Source organism: Heterocephalus glaber, unplaced genomic scaffold (assembly GCF_053883595.1).
Source record: "Heterocephalus glaber isolate CG9 unplaced genomic scaffold, H.glaber_assembly_v1.0 deba00001463, whole genome shotgun sequence".
NCBI classification, from domain to species: Eukaryota; Metazoa; Chordata; class Mammalia; order Rodentia; family Bathyergidae; genus Heterocephalus; species Heterocephalus glaber.
The window spans coordinates 9554550-9581861 of NW_028258310.1; the positions used below are offsets into that span (position 1 = coordinate 9554550).

Sequence of the window (27312 nt, forward strand, 5' to 3'; positions counted from 1 at the left end):
GTATATGTGGTTCTTGGTTTTTGTGTCTATCCCAAGATTCTACCTTCCCAGTTTGTTAAGGATGCAAAGTTGCTAACTATTTAGCTCAGCACCCAGTCCTATGGTGCTGGACTATGGTGATGGTTGTGACCCAGACAATTACAGTGTTATCATATAAGGGAGAACCACTGGTTATGACATCCTGGCTAAAGTAATACAGTTAGCATTAAGAATAACATCCAGCACAGCCTAGCAACTGACAAACTCTTAGTTTGGTACCTTTAATCATACAAACAAGTTCCACTTTTTTAATAACAAAATCCAGCATAAACCAGGCACCTGTATGCAATGAGTTTTCCCTTAGTAGAGTGGTTATATCCTGTAGGATGGGAATTTAAGAGGGATAGGGGACAAAACAGAGAAATAAGTGAAAAAGAAAAATAGTAGAAGCAAGACTGGAGGGCACAGGATGAACACTCGGGCTTTGGGACACTGGAGAAAGGGGTAGTAGAGAAAAAGTGGAGGAGAAATAAAAAGAATACTGAGGTAAACCAGAAAGACAGGAGATACTGTTCACTGACGTGAAAATATAGAATCAAGAGAGATAGCTGGGGAGAGAGAAAGAGGATGAATAGAACAGAACAAAATTAAGGGAAAAAACCCCAAACCACACACACACACACACACACACACACACACACACACACAAAACAAAAACCAGGCAGATAACAGAAATCAAATCCAGCAGTCAAATAAAAAGGAAAACAATAAAATTCCTTGGGCACCTCACATCTCCCCACTGAGGCCATTTCCACACCAGTCTCTTAGCTGTTTTGGCACCCTCCATTGAAGCCAGCCTGAGGCTGCTCCTAGGTCAGCACATTGTGTCCCTCCAGGACCCTGCTGCTTACTCAGTTACATTCCACTGACTAGTTCCAAGGTTGTATGGGGAGGGGGTCCTTGTCCAGGCTGGCTAAAGTTGCTTCCCTTCCGCTTGTCTGGGGCAGGGTGGGAGTGTCCCCTTCCTGTTGAAGTCCAAAATGCTGGCTCATCCTGCATCTCTGATTGCAGAGCAGGGAGGCACCTCTATTTCTTAGTGGCTAGGGCTAAGGTCTCCACTTCTCAGCAGCATTACTCTCAGTCTATGATCCAGCTGCCTGCAGTCTACTGTGAGGGAGTTCTTCCCTCTTCCACTCTGGGGTGTTGACAGTGAGGTGGCCCTGGAGCTATTTGGAGCACACCCTGAGATTTTTGACATAAAATAGTGACACCCACCTGCTCTACTCAGCAACTGTGTTCTCCCTCACTCATCAATTGTTGACTCTGGGAGGGGCCACTCAGGAAGCAGATGCTTGTGTTCCCACTGCTGTCTCTGATTTCATAAAATTCTTTTGATCCAATCCAGTCTCCATTACACAGTGTATAGCAAAATTGCTTTCATTATCTACCCCCACAGTGCAGCTGCCCTGAACAGTGTGATCTCCCTCTGGGTCAGTGAGAGATTTCTTCTGCAGTAATGGATCCTGTTTTCTTCTCCTCTGTTTCCTTGTGCCCTTCACTCACTCAGTTTGCTCTCTGAGATGTTAATTTCCAGATTCTGGGTATTTTGTCTTAGAGAATCTGTGTTGCTGGCACTCACCCCTTCACCATCTTTTTTTCTGGAGTGAAGTATTTCAAGTCCTAAAGAAAATAACCTCCCACTGTGGGACTGCATAACTCTATAATCATAAAACTCCCCTAGCCCCAACTGTGATTGAATGTAACTAGATAAAGATGCTTGTCAGTTCTGGGACACTAGATAAGATCTGTATCAGCCATAAGGTCCCAAAGTAAATTACTCAACTCTTTGTTCAAAACTGATGTTCCAGACACCGCTATCTATAGAACAATCTACAAACATCTGCTGACCATCAGTACATGTTAGCTGACCACTAACCTTTGTTCCTCTTCTGTAAATTTTGCCTGTTAACTTCCCCTGTAACCCCCTATAAAAAGAGCCTTGGACTCTGGGCTAGTCGCCTCTCTAAGCTACTTTGCTTTGGGAGTGCCCTCTGGACAGATCAAGGTCTGTTTTACTTTCCAACTTGTCTGGTGGTGTGTTCCTTCCCGGATGTTCTTCGCTGCAGTCAGCTCCTTGGAGCATTTGGTAAGGCCCTCGGTCTTACACCACCTAGTACCTTGCAAAGTTATCTTTCAAAATTGATGGAAAAATAAGATATGCCCATGATTAAAAAACACCTGAAAAAATTCATGACCACAAAAGCAGCACTCCAAAAAGCTTTGAAACAGATACTGAAGACAATTCCAAGAGTCCTAATAGAATGAATCAACTAGGCAAGGAAAGCAATTAGATAGAAGGGAAAGAAAGGGAACCAACAAGAGGAAAACAATATGGCAAGGATACTTATCAGTTAGAAGCATCACTGTGAATGGTCTCAATTCAGCAATAAAAAGAAAGAGATTGGCAGAACGAATCAAGAAACAAGATCCCCATATGCCAAAAATAAAAAATACATTTAACCCAAAAGGAAATTCATAGACTGAAAGTCAAAGGATGAAAAATAATACTACATGTAAGAACCTGGAAAAAAGCAACAGTAGATATTCTATTTGCAAAAAAAGTGCATTTCGAGCCAAGACCTGTTGGGATCAATGCTACATAATTTTAGGGAAAAATCATTTGATCAGGCCTAGTTCTCCTGCCTACAGGCCAGCTAGCATTTCCAGACATGATTCCACCTTGGCCTCTGGTCACAACTGAGACCTCCATGATCCCATGATGCTGTGATGCTCCTGGGCAAAACCACATCTGCAGGAGACACCCTGGGAGGAACCAAATCTTCATCTGCATAGCTCCTCATTGATCTAGGAATTCTGCCACTCCCATTATCTGTTACATTTGTTTCTCCCTAGGTACTGAATAAAAGGTGCTGCAAGCTCGGGGGCTTTTGTCTTTGCTGCCCAGAGCAGCACTGATCAGGCCCAAAGCTCAGCTTCTCCAAGTCTCATTTTTTCTACCTTTCCTGTACAATAAATTAATCTGCCTTATGCTGCCATGGTTCTCAGGAGACTAGGACTTAGGACTAGGACTTGCAGAGGTTCTAGTAATGTCCCCGTTCCCTGCTCCCTACAAAGACCAATCAGGAGAGACAAAGAAGGTCACTACATACTTGTCAAGGGAACAATCCAAGAGGAAGAGATAAAACCAAATACGGGTGCACTCAACTATATAAAACAAACGCTAATGGACATGAAAAATCAAGCAGAATTATTCATCATAGCCAAAAAGTAGAAAAAATCCAAATGGCCATCAATTCATGAGTGACAATATAAAATGTGGTTTGTTCCTACAAAGGACTATTATTTAACAATAAAAAGAAATAAAATACTGTATATGCTAAATATAAATGAACCTTAGCAATATTATGCTAAGAGAAAAAGACACAAAAGACTATAAATTATATGATACCAGCCAGGGATGTAGCTCAGTGGCACTGCATCTGCCTGACAAGCACAAGATCCTGAGTTCAATGCCTAGTACCAGAAGAAAAAATATGATCCTATTGATACAAAATATCAAGAACAGGAAAATCAGTATAGGTAAGATGTAGATTACTGGTTGCTTAAGACTGGGGTCAAAGAGAATAGGGAGAATAGCTGTTGCTTATTTCAGGGAAGATGAAGGTATTCTGTAATCAAAATGTGATAGTTGCACAATGCTATATTGAATTTTACACTTAAATGGATAAATTATATGGTGTGTGAATTACATATTAATAATGCTACTCTTACGTTTTTATTTTATTAGTAGGTGATTACAGCACTTAATGATTACATTCCTTGTGGGGAGTTGGTACATGTACATACCACATCTCGATTCTTTTTTTCATCCCCTTCTCCCTCCATCCTTCCCCTATCGCTTGATCCCCTTCCCATTTGAAAAAAGATCTATTTCCCTATGTCCTGTTACCTATCTTTTATTTTGCTCTTTACAGTATTTATATTTTGGGTTTTTCATATAAGAGAAACCATGTGATATTTAAGCTTCTGTGTCTGATTTATTTCACTTAATGCTATAATCTCAAAGTCATCCATTTTCCCACAAATGACTCAAAAGAAATTGTTTCTAAAAGAAAAGATATTTATATATTTTAAAGCAAAAATGTTAACTGTACTGATTACTTAAACATTAAAAATAATATAAACAAAATAAATTTTCTTGACATACACCCAAGAATATAACAGTGTCCTCAGCTACATATGTTTAAAATATTATATATACTAGATTGAAACATGTTTTCAAAAAATCCATTTCTATGAATGTGATCTTACTTGGAATTAGGGTTTTTATAAGTATTATTCAATTACTATAAATTTATACTAGATTAAAATAGTCTCAATTCCAAGTCCTATAAGGACCAATGTCCTTATAAAAAGAGGAAAATTTAGACTCAGAGACATAGACACATAGAAGATATGGCCCTGTGAAGATGGGGACTGAGACTGGAGTGACACATCCCCAAGCTAAGGAAAGCCAAAGGTTGCCAGCAACCACTGGAAGCAAAAAGAGACTACACAGGATTCTTCTCTAGAGCTTTCTGAGAAAACATGGCCCTGGCCAAAACTTTGATTTTGAACTTCTAGCTTCCAGGTCTATGCAAGAATATATTTCTGTTTTTGTAAGCCACCCAGTTTCTGGTCATTCGCTATCAGTCTTAGAAAACTAAGGTGACATGTAACTAGTATTTTTTTCCCTAAGGAGTGTATTTTCTCAATATGATTATATTACTGTTAATGAGGGATTTAGCTCAGTGGTTCCACTGCCTGCCTCACAAGTGCAAGGTCCCGAGTTCGATCTCCAGTACCAAAAATATTTTAAAAAAGAAAAGATTATAGTACTGTTACTATTTTCATAAAAGTTGCCTGACACTGGCTTCTTCCACTTTGTGGGAGAAGTTGTTGGCACCAATGGATCCCAATCCCTGCTAAAAGATTGCCCAGGCCGCTGGCCTGTTGACCTGCTCCTTCCTCCTGGGGCTGCAATGAACATTTGGAAATTCTTTGGAGTTGTACCAAGTGCAAAGAAGTTTGTAAGTGAAACAGTAAAGAAGAATGAGAAAACAAAGTCTGCTGAAGAAACTTTAAAAGCAAAAAAAGAAATAAAGGAAATTAAGGTAAATAGCTCTTACAAAGAGAATGGAGTATCTACAAATACCTCAGGACATCTAACATGAAGAAGAGTGAAGAAAATACAAAGAACAAAAATAAGCCTTTATCACCAATAAAACTCACACCCACATCAGTGCTGGATTATTTTGGAACTGGAAGTGCCCAAAGATCAGATAAAATGGTGGCAAGCAAAAGAAAAGAGCCTTCACAAAACACAGATGATTCCAGATTAAATGATGAAGTCATTGCCAAGCAATTACAACTTGATGAAGATGCAGAGCTGGAAAGGCAACTGCGTGAAGAGGAAGAGTTTACCAGAACATTAGCCATGTTGGATGAGGAACCCAAGACCAAAAAGGCCCAAAAGGACACCAAAGAGGGAGAAACATTTTCATCTGTCCAAGCCAATTTAAGTAAAGCAGAAAAACATAAATATCCTCCAAAAGAAAAATTTTCAAAAGAGAGAAAACTACAATCCTAATAAGGAAACTAAGTGTGAAAGCTCAAAAGAACCACCACAACATTCCTCTTCTCGGAAGGCTAGTTCTAAGCTGGCACTCATGAAAACAAAAGAGAGTTCCTATAAAGAAACAAAGCCTGTGCCTTCAAAGAGAAAAGAAAATGCCACTGAATTAAAAGGAGAGAAAAAAAACTCCTAAGAAAACCAAAATTTCTCCAGCTAACAAAGAGTCCACTAGTCCAGAAGACTGAAAAGAAATGTACTAATTATCAAGTTATCAAAGCTACTTAAATCTAGAAGGTCCCAAAACTCTGGGCTCTAAGGAAATACCAAAGGGAGCTGAAAATTGCTTGGAAGGTCTTACATTTGTGATCACAGGAGTGCTGGAATACTTTGAGCAAGATGAAGCCAAGTCTCTAATTGAACTTTATGGGAGGGATGTTATGGAAATATCATCAAGAAAACAAGCTACCTTGTCATGGGTTATGACAGTGGACAGTCCAAGAGTGACAAGGCAGCAGCCTTGGAGACAAAAATTATTGATAAAGATGCCCTATCGAATCTGATTTGAACTATGCCAGGCAAGAAGTCCAAGTATGAAATAACAGTTGAAGTTGAGATGGAGAAAGGAAAGTCAAATTGGAGAGAACTCACCAAAAAAATAACCAAGGAAAAAGAAAAATTAGTCCAAATAAGAAGGAATCAGAATCTAAAAAGAACAAGCAGACTCCTAAAAGGGACAGCTCTACAAAGACAATGAAAAAGGAAACAGAGGTAACAAATGTGTTTCAGAGAGGCCTGGACTTCAAGGAGCAGGTGGCCAAGGAAACAAATGATGACAGTAGACCTAGGGAGTTGGCTGATGAGAGCAGTGAAAGCAACGTGGACAGTGCTCTGGATGGATAAATATAAGCCAACTTCGCTCAAGACCATCATTGGACAGCAAGGCAACCAGGGCTGTGCCAACAAACTGCTCTGCTGGCTCCGAAACTGGCACAAAACTTCTCCTGATGAGAAAAAACATGCAGCAAAGTTTGGTAAATTTGCTGGCAAAGATGATGGCTCTAGTTTTAAACCAGCATTACTCTCAGGCCCTCCAGGTGCTGGCAAGACTGCCACAGCTTCTCTCGTGTCAGGAATCAGGATGTAGCTATGTGGAACTAAATGCAAATGACACACGAAATAAGAACAGTTTGAAGGTGATTGTTGCTGAATCACTGAATAATACCAACGTCAAAGGCTTTTATTCAAGTGGAGCAGTGGCTTCAGTAAGTACAAAGCACACCCTCATCATGGATGAAGTGGACAGCATGGGGGGCACTGAGGACAGAGGAGGGATTCAGGAATTATTTGGCTTGATAAAACATACTAAAATTCCCATTTTTTGTATGTGCAATGATAGAAATCATCCCAAGTTTCACTCTTTGGTTCATTATTGTTTCGATCTTTATTTTCCAAGACCTCGAGTTGAACAGATTAAGGGTACTATGATGTCTATTGCATTTAAAGAGGGTTTAAAGATTCCCCATCCAGCTATGAATGAAATAATCTTGGGAGCCAATCAAGATATTAGACAGGTTTTACACAATCTGATTACGTGGTGTGCACAAAGTAAGGCATTAATGTATGACCAGGCCAAGGCTGATTCTCATCAGGCTGAAAAGGATATCAAACTGGCCCCTTTTGATGTTACCCAGAAAGTATTTGCATCTGGAGTGGAGACTGCTCATATGTCACTAAGAGACAAATCGAATCTCTTTTTTCATGACTATTTTATTGTACCCCTCTTTGTCCAGGAGAACAATCTCCATGCAAAGCCTTTAGCTGCAGGGTATGACCTGAAAAAGCACTAAGTGTGCTTGAGCTGAGCAGCAGATAGCATATGTGATGGGGACCTAGTGGACAGCCAGATCTGGAGCAAGCAGAATTGGAGTCTTCTGCCCACACAGGCCATTTATGCCAGTATTCTTCCTGGAGAGTTGATGAGGGGGTACATGAACCAGTTTCCCACCTTCCCAACCTGACTGGGGAAGCACTCATCAACAGGGAAACATGACCAAATCATGCAGGAGTCTTAGAACTTACTCCAGCAAAAGGATTGTGAACATGGATTACCTCTCGCACATAAGAGATCCACTTGTCCAGCCCTTGATTTTGCAAGGGGTAGAAGTACAGGATGTGGTTGCACTTATGGACACATATTATTTGATGAAAGAAGACTTTGAGAATACCATGGAAATTAGCATCTGGGGTGGTAAACCCAATCCTTTTTCCAGACTGGATCCCAAGGTGAAAGCGGCCTTCACAAGAGCTTACAATAAGGAGGCCCATCTTACCCCATATTCACTTCAGGTAATAAAGACACCAAGATCCAGCACAGGCCCAATGCTGGATTCTAACTGCAATGAAGAGTTACATGAAGATGACTCCCAGTCTGATGAGAAAGACCAAGATGCTATAGAGACCAATGCTATGATCAAGAAAAAGACAAAATCTTCAAAGCCCTCAAAAGCAGAAAAAGATAAGGAGTCCAGAAAAGGAAAAGGAAAAAGTTTAAAGAAATGAAACCATTTTCACTACCAACAGCCATGTCTTACTCACCTCCTGACCAGTCTCATTGTTTTTCCACAGGAACCACATTTGTCATCATGGGATGACCTGGTGACTCCTTTGTACAGGGCGGTACAGTTAGCAGGATATAAACCAAAGGCTCACGTACACTTCTTATAGAGGTTGACAGACTGCTTTGGTCCTCCACTGTCACCTGCCAATATAATTAGATTGTTGTGCTTCAAAATGACTGTGTCTCATTATATCTAGAAACTACATATGGGCTTTGCAGTCAGATTTTAGTTTGCAGTAACAAACCCAAGAACACTGGTAGCAAGGCATCTTTTACAGGCTGAAGAAGTTACCCTCATAGCTTTTATTGGACCAATGCTGACTTTTTGAAAAGGTAGTTATTCTATAAATAAATAAATAAAATTTAAAAATAGAAATTTCCTGACACTGATTTATGTGGTTAAGAATTTAAAATTCTGACACCTTCAGTTGACAATTCTCTGTAGACCAAATTTTTAATTGAGAAAATTATGTTCCTCCAAATGCTGATTTACACAGTAAAGACATCTTTCTAAAATAAAAATACTCTTTCTAGGCATTGCAAGCACACATCTCTAATCCCAGCACTCTGGGAGACTTGGACAGGAGAATCACAAGTTGGAATGCAGCCAGAATTACTTAGTGACTTGGTGAGACCCTATCTCAAAATAAAAAAATAAAAAAAGAGTTGGGGATATAGCTCACTACAATGGCCCTAGGTTAAATCCAAGAAGAAGAAAGAGTAGAAGAAGGAGAAGGAGGAGAAGAAGAAGAAGGGGAGGAGGAGAAGGAGAAAGATATTCTTAATTCTAAATGTTTTTTAAATATGCAAATGTTTCAAGTTATTATCTTCTAAAGTCTTGTCCTTTTTACATTATACAAGGTAGTTTACTTTTTAAAATATTTTATAAGCCCAATTCATCAAACAAGTTATCTCTGATTATGGCTATTTGAACATTTTGCCAAATTTAGAAGTTACAGTCACAGACTTTCTCAACTTAATTTCACTCTTCTACAAAGTAAGAATTTACCAAATTAAAAATAAAAGACCCTACATGTTAGCAAAAATGGCAAGTAAGAAACTTACAGTCTGCTCCTTCATAAAGCAATAAAAAAAACTGGAAAAAAATTTCAGTACTCTGGAAAACTAACAAAAACTCCTGTAGCAACCTGGGGAGTGCCTACTCAAAATAAAAAGGCTGAATCTCAATATGAACACTGAGCTTTGTCGAATTTAGCTTACTATAATACTCTCCCCTGCTGACCAGCTCAGTGTTGGCCTTGAAGATAACACACATTCCTAGTACCAAAGAGAATAGAGCAGACCTCATTCACAAAAGAATGTAAGTTTTTGTTTTAATCTGTCTAGCAGTTCCTTGAATGTCCAGCTCAATAGTCTTTTTGTTGTTGTTGTTGTTGGTTTGACTTGGTTTTTTGTCTCTGTTTCTGTTTTTGTTGAGATATTCTCCTGATGTAGTCTTGGCTGGCCTTGAACTTACTAACTTGCTCAGGCTAGCCTCATGCTGTGATCCTCCTACCTTAGCCTCCAGAGTGCTGGGATTACAGATGTTCACCACCATACTCAGCTACCTCAATAGTCTTGTCCTTACCTCACCTAATTTGGAGGTCAGTAAATGCCAAAGATACTATAGAGGATCTTTGCTGATGTTTTGGTCACTGCTTCCTGAGGCAATAGAAAAGTGTCAGAGAAATCAGTAGACTAATAAAAAAGCATGGAAGAAAAGGAAATGGAATATGATGCTTTGGAGAATAAGGGCTTTGAAAAGTACTGACAGGTTCTTGAAATGTAGAAAACTAAGCATATGTCCAGGACCATACATGTGCTCAAGAAAGACTTGAGAGATTTCAAGCCTCTCATCACTCCCGATTCACTAGCCACAAGGCACTAATGACCACTATGGGAGTTTATCTTTCTCTGTCTCTCCCCTACATGAGTAAAGCATTCTCCCAGGCAATGTTTGACTATGTGGTATTTTCCTTGGTGACTCCAGAGGAAATTATGCTAAGTTAAATAAGCCAGAAACAAAATAAAAATACTGCATGATCTCCCGATGTGGGATCTAACAAAAGGTCATATACATAGAAACAGAAGGTACAATAATGGTTACAAGGAAGAGAGGAGTGGTGGTAAAAGCTAGGTCAAATGGTAAAGTTGCAATTATATGGGATCAGTATGTTTAGAAAGCTAAGGTACAGCATGAATATTAGCATTTTGAATTTCATAATGGAAATTTTTAAGAGAGTAGATCTTAGCTGATCTTACCACAAAAGGTTAAAAAAAAGTAACTCTATGAGATTACAGATATGTCAATTGGCTATAGTTATCAATTAGCTATCTATACATATATCAAAACAGCATGTTAAATACATGCAATAAAACAAGTTTTACATAAATTTTAAAAACAATAAAAAGAATTATAAGTGAAAGATAAAGGGTTATGTACATAAAGTACCATGAATAATTAAACAATAACAAATTGGATAAGCTAGATAAAATGGACAAATTCTAAGGAGTTATGTTGCAGTATGGTGAAATAGAAATGCTTGCACACAAATTTAGCAACAATTTATGGACAAACTCCAGATGTAATAAATCAGAAACTATTTAAAAGACTGCTGCACTCAAGAAGAATGCAAAACAAGACCATCCAATAGAGAAATTCAGAACATTCTGGATCACAGACCCTACCCAAACACAGTATTCATACAATCAGGAAGAGATCCTCTGATAATTAATTGTTATATATCAGCTTGACTTGAGCAAGAACAACCTAGCAGATTAGTAAATTGTGGGTGTCTCTGTGCATGTGGGTGTCTCTGTGTAATATCTCTTTGCCATTGCCTTTGGGCCTTATTCTCAACTTCCTTTAGGCTTCCAACACAGACTTTTTTCAAACACAGACGTTTCAGCCTTCCACCACAGACTCTGGCTTTCCAAAATAGACTTACAATGGGGACTCTGCAGTGAGTTTCTATGCCTTTTACCGTCAACTGATAGTAGATCCTCTGGTTCTCCACCATGCAGACAGCCATTTTGGACTTATCCATCTCTGATCAGGCAGACAGCCATTGGGACTGTTCTACTTCAGACACTATAACCCTGGTATAACTATAAATATATTTATTAAAATCCTTGGTATAATTACACATGTACTTTATTTTGAATCTGTTCTTCTAAAGAACCCTAACTAATATAGATTTTGGCATCAGAGAAGTGAGATTGTTTTGTGACACTACCTGACCAGTTGGCTCATAAGCCTGGAGAACTGGTTCACAAGACTGTAATAGGAATGTGAGCCTCTTGGGCTGCCATACCACCACCCCAGAGCACAGAGGAGGTGAGCCATGCAGGTGCCAGAACATCCCCTACCCCCACCCTGGCTGTGCCGAGCAATTATCTGGATCCACACCACAGAGTTGCAGGGGTCATAAAGGACATTGTTCTGAGCTTGAGAAGATAGAGTAGAAGTGAACAACAGAAAGAGGGCCTCTCTGAGGCCCCCTGATGAAAATTAAGGCCCACCAGAAAAGTGAAGAAAATCTCTGCAATAAAGGCACACCAGACCACCTTAGTTGGAGGAGCAGAAGTGTGGACCAAAGCAGCATGGCTGAAGCAGATCACACCCAGGGCTCCACCCTGATGCCAGAGGCTCAGGCACACTGACACAAGCCAAGGGCCCACCTGGAAAAGAGCTGCACAGGCATACAAGCAACAGCCAGAGGTTCACCCCAATACCATCAATAAGTGTGTGATATCCTAGCCAGAAGCTTGCTCACACAACAGGAACTGGGGTGCACAGCCCCCAGCCAAAGACCCTCCCAGACAACAGCTACATAGGGGCCCTAGTGAGTGGCACACCTGGATATCATCCCAAGTGTGCACAAGCCCCAGCAAGAAGCCCACCCAGACAACAGGTGAGCTCAGGGATCCAGAAGGTCACCTTTCTGAACCTAGGAATTAGTATACTGGTGAGCAGCAGAGAAAAGGCAGCTCTGTGGATCACTGAGAATTGAAGACATCTGGGTGAGCAAAAAGTAGCCTCAACAAAGGCAGAGCAGGCTACATCTGTTGAAATGAGAAGACACGTAAATGAGTCTCAAAACCAGACTTCAAGTTCACCTAAGGCAGAAGTCTGCAGACCCCGTAGCAAGGTCACAAGTCTCGTGGAATATGCCGATCCAGCCTGTGCCCCAGCAGCAATCCACTACTGGAACACCCCCCCATCCCACCTCCATCCTCTGGCCTCTTCTCTGTACTGCCACCTGGTTCCACACTACAGAGTTGCAGAGGACACCAGACCATCAGACCACTGTACTGGGTGAGTTGGAGTCATTATCACCTCCCATCAGGACTGGGACTATCTTCAGGGGAAGAGCAGCTGGAACCTGCAATACAACCCTGCAGAGTTCAACCCTATAGAAGGACAGAGAGCTCAACTTGGGACTTGCAGCCAGAAATCTCCCTGAATCTCACAGGTCTGTGACTGGCTTGCTGAGACTAATTGACTTATATCTCCACCCTGCTACCCACCTTGTCTATTGTGACAACAGAGACATACCCTGAAAGGGGACCTTCATCTTCATTTTTATTTTTTATTTCCAAAATTAGTATTATTGGGTTTTTTCTCTTTTTCTCCTCTTATCTTTAATTTTTTTCCTACTCTTTGCAAATATTTATTTTTCTCCCTTTTTTCCTTTTTTTCCTCTTTTCTTCTTTCTTTTCTCTTTCCTTTCTCTCTCTCTCTTACACTCAATCTCTTGCTCTCCACATTGTTCAACTTCCCTTTTTGTCCCTGTTTTGGCCCTCATTTGGAGTTCTTTATTTTCCTATTATTCTCTTTTTCCTTCTCACCTGTGTCCTCTGGCCTCACTGCTAATCTTCCCCTATCCTTCTACCTATCTATCCCTCCCTTCCCAACCCCTTCTAACTCCCCATCCCAAAAGGTAAAGTTGTCATATTGAAGAATTTATTCACTATATTTTGGGTTGGTCCTCGATCTTGATTTAATTCACACAGCTAAAGGTGATAGATTAATAACTACCACAAAATGTCATTTTCTAAGATATACTTGATGCAATGGTGTTGCTGATTGTATCAATTGGTCTAAGGTGTTGTTATTGATCTAGTCAGTGAACCTCCCTAGTATAAGGAAAATGAGATAGCCTTAGAGTCATTAGAGACTCAAAACTTAAAGACCAGCTATATCTGGAAGACACCTCAGAGAAGCAATCATTCCATAAGGGTTCAAATTAGAAGTAACAAAGATACTTACAATAAGCAATTTCAAACTATCAACCCAGGAGATAAACCAAGGACAGTACCAAAAACAAAAATGAGAAGATATTTAAGCAAGGCATAAACTCAGACTTCCACCCCACCAAGGGTAAATCCTGGGGGAAATGAGATGGAAAAATCCAATAACCAACCACCTGAACACCCTGAACTGATAGCACAGGAAGTAACAAAACAGATGAATGAAGCTCTAGAAAAATTCAAAGCAGAAATAATCTCCCAGATAAATACAGACATGGTGAGCAGAGTGAAAGACATGATTAGAGCATCTAGAACAGAAACAGAAAAAAAAGTAGATGAGCTCAGAAACATGCTGGAAGCCATGAATACCCAGCATAAGAAAGAAATGGAAACAATGATTGCCCAACATAAGAAAGAAATGGAATCCATGAAACAGATTCAAACAGATATTCAGGAGATCAAAAACTCTATTGAAAGTATCCACAGCAGATTAAGGGAATCTGAAGATAGAATATCAGATATAGAAGACAGGATCGTGGATAGAGACCATGAAAACAAAGATTTCTTAAAAATGGTAAGGGCCAAAGCTGGACTGTCTAGGTGAGAGGAGCAGCTTGAAGCTACGTGCCTGTCCCAGGCCCTGCCCACACCACGGTGAGGTCCGGGGTGTTGGGCATCTTGCAGCCCAACCCCCATCCAACTCTTTCTAAGATGGACTGGCTACGTGAGAGGAGCAGCTTGAAGCTACATGGCTGTCCCAGGCCCCACCCATGCCATAGTGAGGTCTGCTTAGCCTTTCAAGTCTCAATCCCACCACCACCACCATGTGCCTCTGGCCTTCTGGCTTTTCTGCTACCTGGTCCCACACTACGGAGGCACAGGAGATTATAAAGACCCTTGTCCTGAGTGTCACAAGATAGAGCAGAAGTTAGTAACAGAAAGATGGCTTCTCAGGCTCCTCGATGAAAACTGAAGCTCAGCAGAAAACTAAAGAGAATCTCTACAATAAAGGCACATCAGACCACTGTACTTGGTCTGCTGCTGGCTTGCTGAGACACATTGACTCGTATATGCACATGGATTCCTACGTTGCCTACTGTGACAGCAGAGACATACCCTGAAGGAGGCCCATAATTTCTAGTGCTATTTGCAAAAAAGAAAAAAAATTTTTTCTCCTATTTTCAATTCTTAATTTTTACTTTCTCTCTACTCTTCAAAGTTTTACTTTTTTTTCTTTTATCTTTTTTTCCCTCTCACTCATTCTCTTGCTGTCCCACCTTGCTCCTCATCTCCCCATTTGTTCCTTTCTGCACTGAATTCAGATTTCTCCCTTATTGTTTTTTTCTTCTTTTTTTCCTTCTGTTGATTATCAGTAGGTTTAAAGGAAAGTAAATTTGGTATCTTCCCTCCCTGTGGCTGTTAAGTGATTCTATTCACATCTTTGTTCTTTCATTCTGCCATTTTCTCTTGCCTTTAACAACTTCTTAGAGTTTGTGTGATCTTTCTGTCTCTTTGGGCCTCACTGCTAATCTTACCTGTTCTTTCTACCTGTCCCTCCCTCCCCAACTCCTTTTAACTCCCCACCTGAAGGGGCAAGCTGCTATATTGAAGAGCTTATTCATTATAAACTTATGTTAGGTTGGTCCTCAGTTTTAATTTAACTCACATAGTTAAAATTGATAGATTAATAACTACCACAAATTGTCATTTTCTAAGCTGTGCTTGATGCTATGGTATTGCTGACTATGTCTTTTGTGATTGATCTAATTAGTTTTCCTTCCTGGTATAAAGAAAATAAAATAGCCTCAGAGTCATTTTCCTACCTGGTATAAGGAAAATAAAGTAGCCAAACACAAGCTATATCTAGAAGACACCTCTGAAAAGCAATCATTCCACAAGGGTTCTAAACACAAGCCATAAAGATACCTACATTAAGCAATTTTGAAATATCAACCCAGGAATTAAACCAAGGACAGTACTGAAAACAAAAATGAGAAGACACTTAAGCAAGGCACAAATGCAGTCTTCCACACCACAAAAAGGATATTCTGGGGGAAATGAGGTGGAAAAGTCTGACAAGCAACCACTTGGACACCCTGAACTGATTGCACAGGAAGTAACAAAGCAGATGAATGAGGCTCTAGAAATATTCAAAGCAGAAATAATCTCCCAGATAAATACAGACATGATGAGCAGAGTGAAAGACATGATTAGAAGCTCTAGAGCAGAAACAGATAAGAAAATAGATGAGATCAGAAACATGCTGGAAGTCATGAGTGCCCAGCATAAGAAAGAAATGGAAAACATGATCGTCCAACATAAGAAAGAAATGGAATCCATGAAACAGATTCAAACAGATATTCAAGAGATTAAAAACGCCATTGAAAGCATGCAGAGCAGACTAAGAGAATCTGAAGACAGAATATCAGATATAGAAGACAGGATTGTGGTTAAGGACCATGAAGACAGAAATTTCTTAAAGATAGTAAAGGACCATGAGAAATCAATCCAACAGCTGCTAGATGATGCAAAGAAGAATAATATAAGACTCATGGGCGTCCAAAAAAAAGGGAGAAAGTACAATTGACATTAAAAAAACTGTTCACAGAAGTGATAGTAGAAAACTTCCCAGACAGAGGTAGAGAATTGGTCATACAGATAAGTGAGGCATATAGAACTCCAACCAGCCATGACCAAAAAATCTACATCTAGACATATAATAGTCAAGACCCCAGAAACCCAACAGAAGAACAAAATTCTACAGGCAGTTAGAGAAAAGAAACAAATCACCTACAAAGGAAAGCCCATCAGAATCACGGCAGATTTCCCAATGCAAATCCTCAAATCAAGGAGAGCCTGGAGTGAAGTATTCAAGCACTAAAAGAAAATAACTTCCAAACTAGACTGTTGTATCCTGCAAAATTATCTTTCAAAATCAATGGGGAAATTAGATACTTTCATGACAAAGAACACATGAGAAACTTCATGAGCATCAAACCAGCACTCCAAACAATTTTAAGCAATATCTTAGAAAGAGACAATGATGGTCACAACTCCTGTTGCCCAACAGAGAGAAGGCACCACACAAGGAAAGACCCTAAAGTGAAAGGGGGTAAAATGAGAAATAAAAGAGCCAATAACAGTAAAACATCATGACAAGGATGAGTCAATATCTATCAATTATAACTATCAATGTTAATGGCCTCAATTCACCAATCAAAAGAAATAGACTGACAGAATGGATTAAGAAGCAAAACCCAGCAATATGCTGTATACAAGAAACACACCTAACTCAAAAGGAAATCCATAGACCTTAAGTAAAAGGATGGAAAACAGTTCTCCACATGACAGGAACCCAGAAAAAAGCAGGCATATCAATCTTATTTGCAGATAAAGTAGATTTCAAACCAAAACTAATTAAGAGAGACAAAGATGGTCACTTCGTCCTTGTGAAAGGAACAATCCAAGAGGAAGAGATGACAATCTTAAATATATATGCACCAAATATGAATGCCCACAACTATACAAATCAAATATGAATGGACATGAACAACCAAATAAGCACTAATACAATTGTAGTGGGGGACCTCAACACCCCTCTATCACAAATAGATCAACTAGAAAAAAATTAACAATGAAATTCTAGAACTGAACCAAGTTATTGAGCAAATGGACTTAATAGATGTTTACAGAGTGTTCCACCACACGAAATCAGAATACACATTCTTTTCAGATGCACGTGGCTCATTCTCCAAAGTAGATAACATGCTAGCTTATAGGACATACGTAAATAAATGTAAAAGAATCAAAGTTATTCCATGTATATTATCAACATAGTGCAATACAATTGGAGATCAATAACATAAGAAACCACACAACTCCCACAAATACATGGAAATTGAACAACACCCTCCTGAACAACCAACAGGTGACAGAGGAAATTAAAGAAGAAATTAGACAGTTTCTACAAGTAAATGATAATACCAATACAACATACAGGAATCTGTGGGACACAATGAAAGCAGTTCTATGTGGGAAATACATAGAAGTGAATGTCCATATTAGGAAAACAGAGAGAGCTCAGTTAAATAGCCTAATGCAGAACTTCAAGCTCCTAGAAAAAGAAGAGCATAACGAACCCAAAGCTTGTACAAGAAAGGAAATTATAAAGATCCAAGCAGAAATCAATGCAATGGAGACTAAGAGAATGATACAAAAAAAATCAATGAATCAAAGAGTTGGTTTTTTTGAAAGAATAAATAAAATCAATAAACCTTTAGCCAACCTTATCAAAAAAAGGAAAGGGCTCAAATCCATGCAATTAAGAATGAAAAAGGTGAAACCACAAGAAATCTGGCAGAAATTCAGAGAATCATCAATACCTACTTTGAGAACCGGTACTCTAACAAAATGGAAAACACAGAAGAAAGGTACAGATTCCTAGATACATACAAATGGCCAAAATTAAATGAAGAAGATATAGAAATTCTAAACACCCCAATAACAATGAGTGAAATTGAAAATGTAATAAAAAAACACTTACCAACAAAGAAAAGCCCAGTTTCTGATGGCTTCACTTCTGAATTCTACAAGATATTTAAAGAACTATTACCATTACTCTTTAAACTCATCAAGGAAATTGAAAGGGAAACAAGGCTTCCAAATTCACTCCTGAAAGCAAGTGTTACTTTGATTCTAAAACTAGAGAAAGACCCAACCCAAAAAGAGAACTACAGACCAATCTCCCTAATGAACACAGATGCAAAAATCCTCAACAAGATACTGGCAAACAGAATACAGAGGGTCGTCAAGAAGATCATACACCCTGACCAAGTCAGATTTAACCCAGGGATGCAAGGATGGTTCAACATTCATAAATCAATAAATGTAATACACTATATTAACAGAGTGAAGAACAAAAACCACATGATCACCTCAATAGATGCAGAAAAAGCATTTAACAAACTCCAACACCCATTCATGATAAAAACACTACAGAAACTTGGAATAGAAGTACTTTATCTCAACCTGATTAAGGCTATCTATGAAAAACCAACAGCCACCATCATACTAAATGGTCAAAAACTGGAAACTTTCACACTAAAATCAGGAACAAGACAAGGATGCCCACTATCACCACTCCTGTTTAATATTGTTCTGGAAACATTAGCCATAGCAATTAGACAAGAGAAAGAAATAAAAGGAATAAAGATAGGAAAGGAAGAAGTGAAACTGTCACTATTTGCTGATGATATGACACTTTACATAGAAGATCCAAAAAACTCAGTCAAAAGTCTGCTAGACCTAATTGACAGATTCAGTAAAGTAGCTGGATACAAGGTGAACACTCAAAACACAATAGCCTTCTTATATGCAAATAGCAGACCCATTGAGAGAGAAATTCAGAAAATAATTCCTTTTACAATAGCATCTAAAAAAATGAAATATCTAGGAATCAACATAACAAAGGAAGCAAAAGACCTCTACACTGAAAACTACAGCTTTCTGAAAAAGGAGATCAAAGAGGATATAAGAAAATGGAAAGATAACCCTTGTTCCTGGGTAGGAAGAAACAATATAGTGAAAATGGCCATACTTCCAAAACTACTACATAGACTCAATGCAATGCCAATTGAAATTCCAACAAAATTCTTCACTGAACTAGAGAAAACAATCAAAAAACTCATTTGGAACCAGAAGAAACCTAGACTAGCAAAAGTAATTCTAGGCAACAGAGACATGGCTGGGGTTATCACAATCCCCAACTTGAAACTACACTACAAAGCTACTGTGATTAAAAACAGCATGGTACTGGCAAAAGAAACAGACACAAAGATCAGTGGAATAGACTAGAAGATGCAGAAACAACTCCAGACATACTCAGCCACCTGATTTTTGACAAAGGAGCCAACCTCATTGTAGGAAAGATAGCCTATTTAATAAATGGCATTGGAAAAATTGGACTTCAACCTGCCAAAGATTAAACCTAGACCCATACATACCACCATGCACTAAATTAAGATCGAAGTGGATTAAAGATCTAAATATTAAGCCAGAAACACTAAACTTGCTGGAAGATAAGTTAGGTAAAACTCTTGATGACATTGGCATAGGAAAAGACTTTATGAACAAATCTTCAGTAGCACGGGAGCTAGTACAAAGAATCAACAACTGGGATCTCATTGTATTAAAAAGCTTCTGCAAGTGCCAGGTCCCGAGTTCGATCCCCGGCACAAAAAATGAAATAAAATAAAAAATAAAAAAAATAAAAAAATAAAAGGCTTCTGAACTGCAAGAGAAACTACCAACAGAGCTAAGAGACAACCTACAATGTGGGAAGAAATATTTAGCAACTGTACCTCAGACAAAGGTCTACTATCAAGAATATACAAAGAACAGAAACAAATCAGGCCCCCCAAATTCAAAGACCCAATTCAAAAATGGGCATCTGAAATGAACAGACATTTCTCAGACAAAGAAGTTAAAACAGCAAACAAATATATGAAAAAATGTTCAACATCACTGATCATTCGAGAGATGCAGATAAAAATAACACTGAGATTCTACCTCATCCCACAAAGATTGGCTGCTATCAAGAAATCAACCAATAACAAATGCTGGCAGGGGTGCGGAGAGAAAGGAACACTTCTCCATTGTTGGTGGGAATGTAGATTGTGCAACCACTGTGGAAATCAGTATGGAGATACCTCAAAGTACTAGGACTGGAAGTCCCATTTGACCCTGCTATTCCACTGCTGGGGATCTTCCGCAAAGAATTAAAAGAATCATACCACAGCAATATATGTGCACCAATGTTTATAGCAGCACAGTTTGCAATACCTTAAGCTTGGAAACACCCCAAGTGCCCATCGACTGGAAAATGGATAAAGAAGATGTGGTTTTTCTATAAAATGGAGTACTACTCAGAGATAAAGAATGACAAACTAGAGACATTTATAGCTAAATGGATGCATATTGAGGTCATACTCCTAAGTGAAATAAGTAGGACACACATGGGTAAATACCAAATAGTTTCTCTAGTGTGAGAAATTGAAAGTGTAAATAAGGATGAAAATGATTAAAATGAATAATTGATAATTTGAAATAAGAAAAGGTCCAAGGGTTAGGGGATGGTGGGAGGGGAAGGGGAAAGGCATGAAGGGAAAGGAAAAATTATGAGAAAGAATTAAAAAATGGAATCAAACTCTGTGTAAATAGGGAAGGGTGGAGGGGGTAAAGGGTGCACAGGTAATGGGAGAAAAAATAAAAACTAAGATACATCATGTTCTGGTACAAACACCCAATGATAAATGTAAATGTATTTTATACCTAAAATGTACCAATAAATATATATAGAAATTTTTTTAAAAAATGGTAAGGGCCCATGAGAAATCAATCCAACAACTGCTAGACGATGCAAAGAAGAATAACATAAGACTGATAGGAGTCCATGAAAAAACAGGAGAAAGCACACTTGACATAAAAAAAACTGTTCACAGAAGTAATAGTTGAAAACTTCCCAGACAGAGGTAGAGAACTGGACATACAGATAAGTGAGGCGTATAGAACTCCAACTAGCCATGATCAAAAAAAATCTACATCTAGACATATAATAGTCAAGATCTCAGAAACCCAACAGAAAAACAAAATCCTACAAGCAGTTAGAGAAAAGAAACAAATCACCTACAAAGTAAAGACATCAGAATCACAGCAGACTTCTGAACACAAAGCCTGAAGTCACGGGGAGTCTGGAGTGAACTGTTTCAAGCCCTAAAAGAAAATAACTTCCAACCTAGACTGTTTTATCCTGAAAAATTATCTTTCAAAATTGATGGGGAAATTAGATACTTCTATGACAAAGAACACCTGAGAAATTTCATGAACACCAAAGCAGCACTACAAGCAATTCTAAACAATATCCTAGAAAAAAGCAATGAAGGTCACAACTCCATGAGGCCCAACAGAGGGAAGCCACCAGGCAAGGTAAGACACTAAATGGAAAGGGGGGAAAAATAAGAAATAAAAGAGACAACAAAAGTAAAACATCATGACAAGGATAAATCAATATCTATCAATTATAACTATCAATGTTAATGGCCTCAATTCACCAATCAAAAGAAACAGACTGGAAAAAAAAAGGAATAGACTGGCAGAATGGATTAAAAAGCAAAACCCAACAATATGCTGTGTACAAGAAACACACCTAACTCAAAAAGAAACATAGACTGAAAGTAAAATGATGGAAAACAATTCTCCATGTGACAGGAACCTAGACGAAAGCAGGGGTAGCAATCTTCTTTGCAGACAAAGTAAATTTCAAACCAAAACTAATTAAGACAGACAAAGATGGTCACTACATCCTTGTGAAGGGAACAATCCAAGAGGAAGAGATAACAATCCTACACATATATGCACCAAATACAAATGCCCCCAATTATACAAAACAAATATTAATGGACATGAAAAACCAAATAAGCACTAACACAATTATAGTGGAGGTCCTCAATACCCCACTATCACAAATAGACAAATCATCTAGATGAAAATTTAACAAGGAAATTCTAGAATTGAACCAAGCTATTGAAGAAATGGACTTCATAGATGTTTACAGAGTGTTGCACTCCACAAAATTGGAATACACATTCTTTTCATCTGCACAAGGGTCATTCTCCAGAATAGACTACATGCTAGCTCATAGGACATGTCTAAGTAAATGTAAAAGAATTGAAGTTACCCCCTGTATATTATCAAACCATAGTGCAATAAAATTGGAGACCAATAACATAAGAAACTGCAAAATCCCCACAAACACATGGAAACTGAATAACACCCTCTTGAACGACCAATGGGTCACAGAAGAAATTAAACAGTTTCTACGAGTAAATGAAAATGCCAGTACAACATACAGGAATCTATGGGACACAATGAGAGCAGTTCTATGCGGGAAACTCATAGCAGTGAATGCCCATATTAGGAAAACAGAATAAAGTCAGATAAATAACCTAATGCAGAACCTCAAGCAGCTAGAAAAAGAAGAGCATAACAAATCCAAAGCTCACAGAAGAGAGGAAATTATAAAGATCAGAGCAGAAATCAATGCAATGGAGACTAAGAGAATGATACAAAAACTTAATGAATCAAAGAGTTGGTTTTTCGAAAGAATAAATAAAATTGATAAATCTTTAGCCAACCTGATCAAAAAAAAGTCAAAAAAGGCTCAAATCCATGCAATTAAGAATGAAAAAGGTGAAGTCACTGCAGACCCAGCAAAAATCCAGGGGATCAATACCTACTTTGAGAACCTGTACTCTATCAAAATGGAAAACTCAGAAGAAATGTGCATATTCCTAGATACATAAAAATTGCCAAAGTTGAATGAAAATATAGAAATTCTAAACACCCCAATTACAGTGAGTGAAACTGAAAATGTAACAAAATATTTACCAACAAAGAAAAGCCCAGGTCACAACGGCTTCACTGCTGACTTCTACAAGAAACTTAAAGAAGAACTATCACCATTACTCTTTTAATTCATCAAGGAAATTGAAAGGGAAGCAATACTTCCAAATTCATTCCTGGAAGAAAATGTTACTTTGATTCCAAAACCAGGGAAAGACACAACCCAAAAAGAGAACTACAGGTTAATCTCCCAAATGAACATAGATGCAAAAATCCTCAACAAGATACTGGCAAACAGAATACAGAGGGTCATCAAGAAGCTCATACACCCTAACCAAGTTGGATTTATCCCAGGGATGTGAGGATGGTTCAATATTCATAAATCAATAAATGTAATACACCATATTAATAGAGTCAAGAACAAAAACCATATGATCATCTCAATAGATACAGAAAAAGCATTCGACAAAATCCAGCACCCATTCATGATAAAAACCCTACAGAAAATTGGAATAGAAGGTCTTTATCTCAACCTGATTAAGCCTATCTATTAAAAAACAACAGTCAACATCATACTAAATGGTCAAAAACTGAAAACTTTCACACTAAAATCAGGAACAAGACGAGGATGCCTACTATCACCACTCCTGTTCAATATAGTTCTGGAAACATTGCCACACTAATTAGACAAGAGAAAGAAATAATAGGAGTAAAGATAGGAAAGGAAGAAGTTAAACAATCATTATTTGCTGATGATATGATACTTTATGTACAAGACCCAAAAAACTCTGCCAAAAGACTTCTAGACTTAATTGATAGATTCACTAGAGTAGCTGGATACAAGGTCAACACTCAGAAAACAATAGCCTTCTTGTATACAAATAACAGACTCACTCAGAGAGAAATTAGGGAAACAGTTCATTTTAAAATAGCATCCAAAAAAATGAAACATCTAGGAATCAATCGAACAAAGGAAGCAAAAGACCTCTACACTGAAAACTACAGCACTCTGAAAAAAATAGATCAAAGAGGATACAAGAAAATGGAAATACATCACTTGCTCCTGGGTAGGAAGAACCAATATAGTGAAAATCACCATACTTCCAAAACTACTATATAGATTCAATCCAATGTCAATTGAAATTCTAACAAAATATACTTCACAGAACTAGAGAAAACAATCCAAAAATTCATTTGGAACCATAAGAGACTTAGAATAGCTAAAGAAATTCTAAGCAACAAAGACATGGCTGGGGGTATCACAATCCCCAACTTGAAACTATACTACAAATCTACTGTGATAAAATCAGCATGATACTGGCAAAGGAACAGACCTGAGGATCAGTGGAATAGATTAGAAGATCCAGAAACAACTCCAAACATATTCAGAGACATTATCTTTGAAAAAGGAGCCAACCACCCTCATTGGAGGAAAGATAGCCTATTTAATAAATGGCATTGGAAAAACTAGATTTCAATCTGCCACAGATTAAAACTAGACCCATACCTATCACCATGCACTAAATTAAGATCAAAGTGGATTAAAGATCTAAATATTAAGACAGAAACACTAAACTTGCTGGAAGATAAGTTAGGTAGAACTCTTGAAGACATTGGCATAGGAAAAGACTTCATGAACAAAACCTCAGCAGCACGGGAACTAGCAGAAAGAATCAATACTGGGATCTCATCTTATTAGAAAGCTTCTGCACTGCAAAAGAAACCACCAACAGAGCTAACAGACAACCTACAATATGGGAAAAAATTTTAGCAGCTGTACCTCAGACAAAGGACTACTATCGAGAATATATAAAGAACTGAAAAAAATCAGACCCCCAAATTCAAAGACCCAATTCAAAAATGGGCATCTGAAATGAACAGACATTTCTCAAAGAAGTGAAAGCAGCAAATAAATATATGAAAAAATGTTCAACATCACTGGTCATTCAAGAGATGGAGATGAAAACAACACTAACATTCCACCTCACCCCAGAAAGAATGGCTGCTATCAAGAAATCAACCAATAACAAATGCTGATGGGGGTGTGAGAAGAAAGGAACCCTTCTCCATTGCTGGTGGGAGTGCAGACTGGTATAACCACTGTGGAAATAAGTATGGAGATACCTCAAAGAACTAGGGCTAGAGGTCCCATTTGACCCAGCTATTCCCCTGCTGGCTATCTTCCCCAAAGAATTAAAAGAATCATACCACAGTGATATATGTGTACCCATGTTCATAGCAGATCAGTTTGTAATACCTAAAGCTTGGAAGCAGCCCAAGTGCCCATCAACTGGAAACTGGATAAAGAAAATGTGCGGTTTTTAATAAAATGGAGTACTACTCAGCCATAAAGAACAAAAAACTAGAGTCATTTATAGCTAAATGAATGCATACAAAGGCCATACTCTTAAGTGAAATAAATAGGACATACATGTGTAAATACTATGTAGTTTCTCTGGTGTGAGAAACTGATAGTGTAAACAAGGGTTAAAATGATTAAAATGAATAATTGATAATTTGAAATAGGAAAAAAGGTCCAAAGACAAAGGACAAAGGAGTGAAGGGAGGGGAAGGGGAAAGGAAAAGAGGGAAAGGAAAAACTATGAGAAAAGAAAAAAAATGGAAATGATGTCTATGTAAATAGGGAAGAGTGGAGGGGGTGAAGGGTGCACAGGTAATGGGGAAACAATAAGAACCAAGATATATCATGTACAGGTACAAACACCCAATGATAAATGTAAATGAACTGTATAGCCAAAATGTACCAATAAAAGAACAACAACAACAAAAAAGATCACCTAAGGCAGCCCCAAAGGGCAACAAGATGGGACACTCTGATACTTTACCACCTGGACTCCCAGAACTGGCAACAAAAGAGGATCTGGGAAAAATGAAATCAGAAATAATTTCTCAGATAACAGCAGAGATTGTGCCCATAGTGCAAGACATGATTAATAAATCTAGAGAGGACACAGGTAAAAAATAGAGGAGCTGAGGAACATGATAGAATCCCAACATAGGAAACAAATGAAATCCATAAAACACATGCAAACAGATTTCCAGGAGATTAAAAACTCCATTGAAAGTTTATGCAGTAGAATGAGCCAATGTGAGGACAGAATTTCAGATATAGAAGATGAGTGCAATAAGTGACCAGGAAAAGAAAAATTTCTTTAAAATAGCAAGGCACCACAAGAAATCAATCCAGCAGCTGCTAGATGATGCAAAGAAGAATAACATAAGACTGATCAGAGTCAATGAAGAAACAGGAGAGAGTGCAGACAACATAAAAAAAATTCTTCACAGAAGTGATGGCAGAAAACTTCCCAAGCAAAGGAAAAGAACCTGACATATAAATAATGGAGGCACATAGGACTCCAACTAGCTGTGATAAAAAAAATATGCATAGGAATATAATAGTTAAGATTCTAAAAATCCAACAGAAGAACAAAATTCTACAAGCAGTGAGAGAAAAGAAACAAATCACATACAAAGGAAAGCCCATCAGAATCACAGCAGACTTCTCAATGCAAACTCTCAAGGCAAGAAGAGCTTGGAGTGACATATTTCAAGCCCTAAAGGAAAACAGCCTCCAACCCAGATTCATGTACCCTGCAAAACTGTCTTTCAAAATTGATGGAGAAATAAGATACTTTCATGACAAAGCACCTTAGGAATTTCATGAATACCAAACCAACACTCCAAAAAATTTTAGACAATATCCTAGGAAAAGACAATGAGGATCACAACCCCAGGAAGTCCAGTAGAATGGATCCATCAGGCATGACAAGAAATTAAATGCAAAGGGGGAGAATCCAACAAAAAGGAAAAGTCATGACAATGATAAGTCAATGTGTATCAGTTATAACTATCAATCTTATTGGTCTCAAATCACCAATCAAAAGAAATAGACTGTCAGAATGTTTCAAGAAGCAAGATCCAACAATATGGTGCATATAAGAAACACTTAATTCAAGAAGAAACTCATAGACTGAAAGTTAAAGGGTTAAAAACAATACTGCATGCGACAGGAACCCAAAAAAAGCAGTAGTAGCTGTCCTCTTTGCAGATCAAGTGGATTTCAAACCAAAATCTGAAACACTTCTGGTTCCAAGAATTTTAGATAAAGGACAGTCAACCTGTATGTACAATATAATGTATATTGACAACTATAATGAGTGTATAATATAATATTATTATTGTACTGATTAGTAGTTTTCTGATTATAGTGTTGCACATCTTTCCTTGTGCTGTACTGGCTATTTATCATCTTCTTTTGTCTATTTTTTAATCGGATTGTCTATTAATGAGCTGTAAGAGTTCTTTATATATTCTGGTCATAGGTTATATGTATTATAAATATGTTCTGGTTAAGAACTATTTTTCATTTTCTTAACAATGTCTTTTAAAGTTCTAAATTTTGATGGAA

The 27312-nt window shown here is 38.1% G+C and overlaps 1 pseudogene; it reads left to right on the forward strand.

Annotated features, from left to right (window-relative positions):
- Window positions 1-5021: 5021 nt before the first annotated feature.
- Window positions 5022-8189, forward strand: LOC101699240 (replication factor C subunit 1 pseudogene; annotated as a pseudogene).
- Window positions 8190-27312: the final 19123 nt, after the last annotated feature.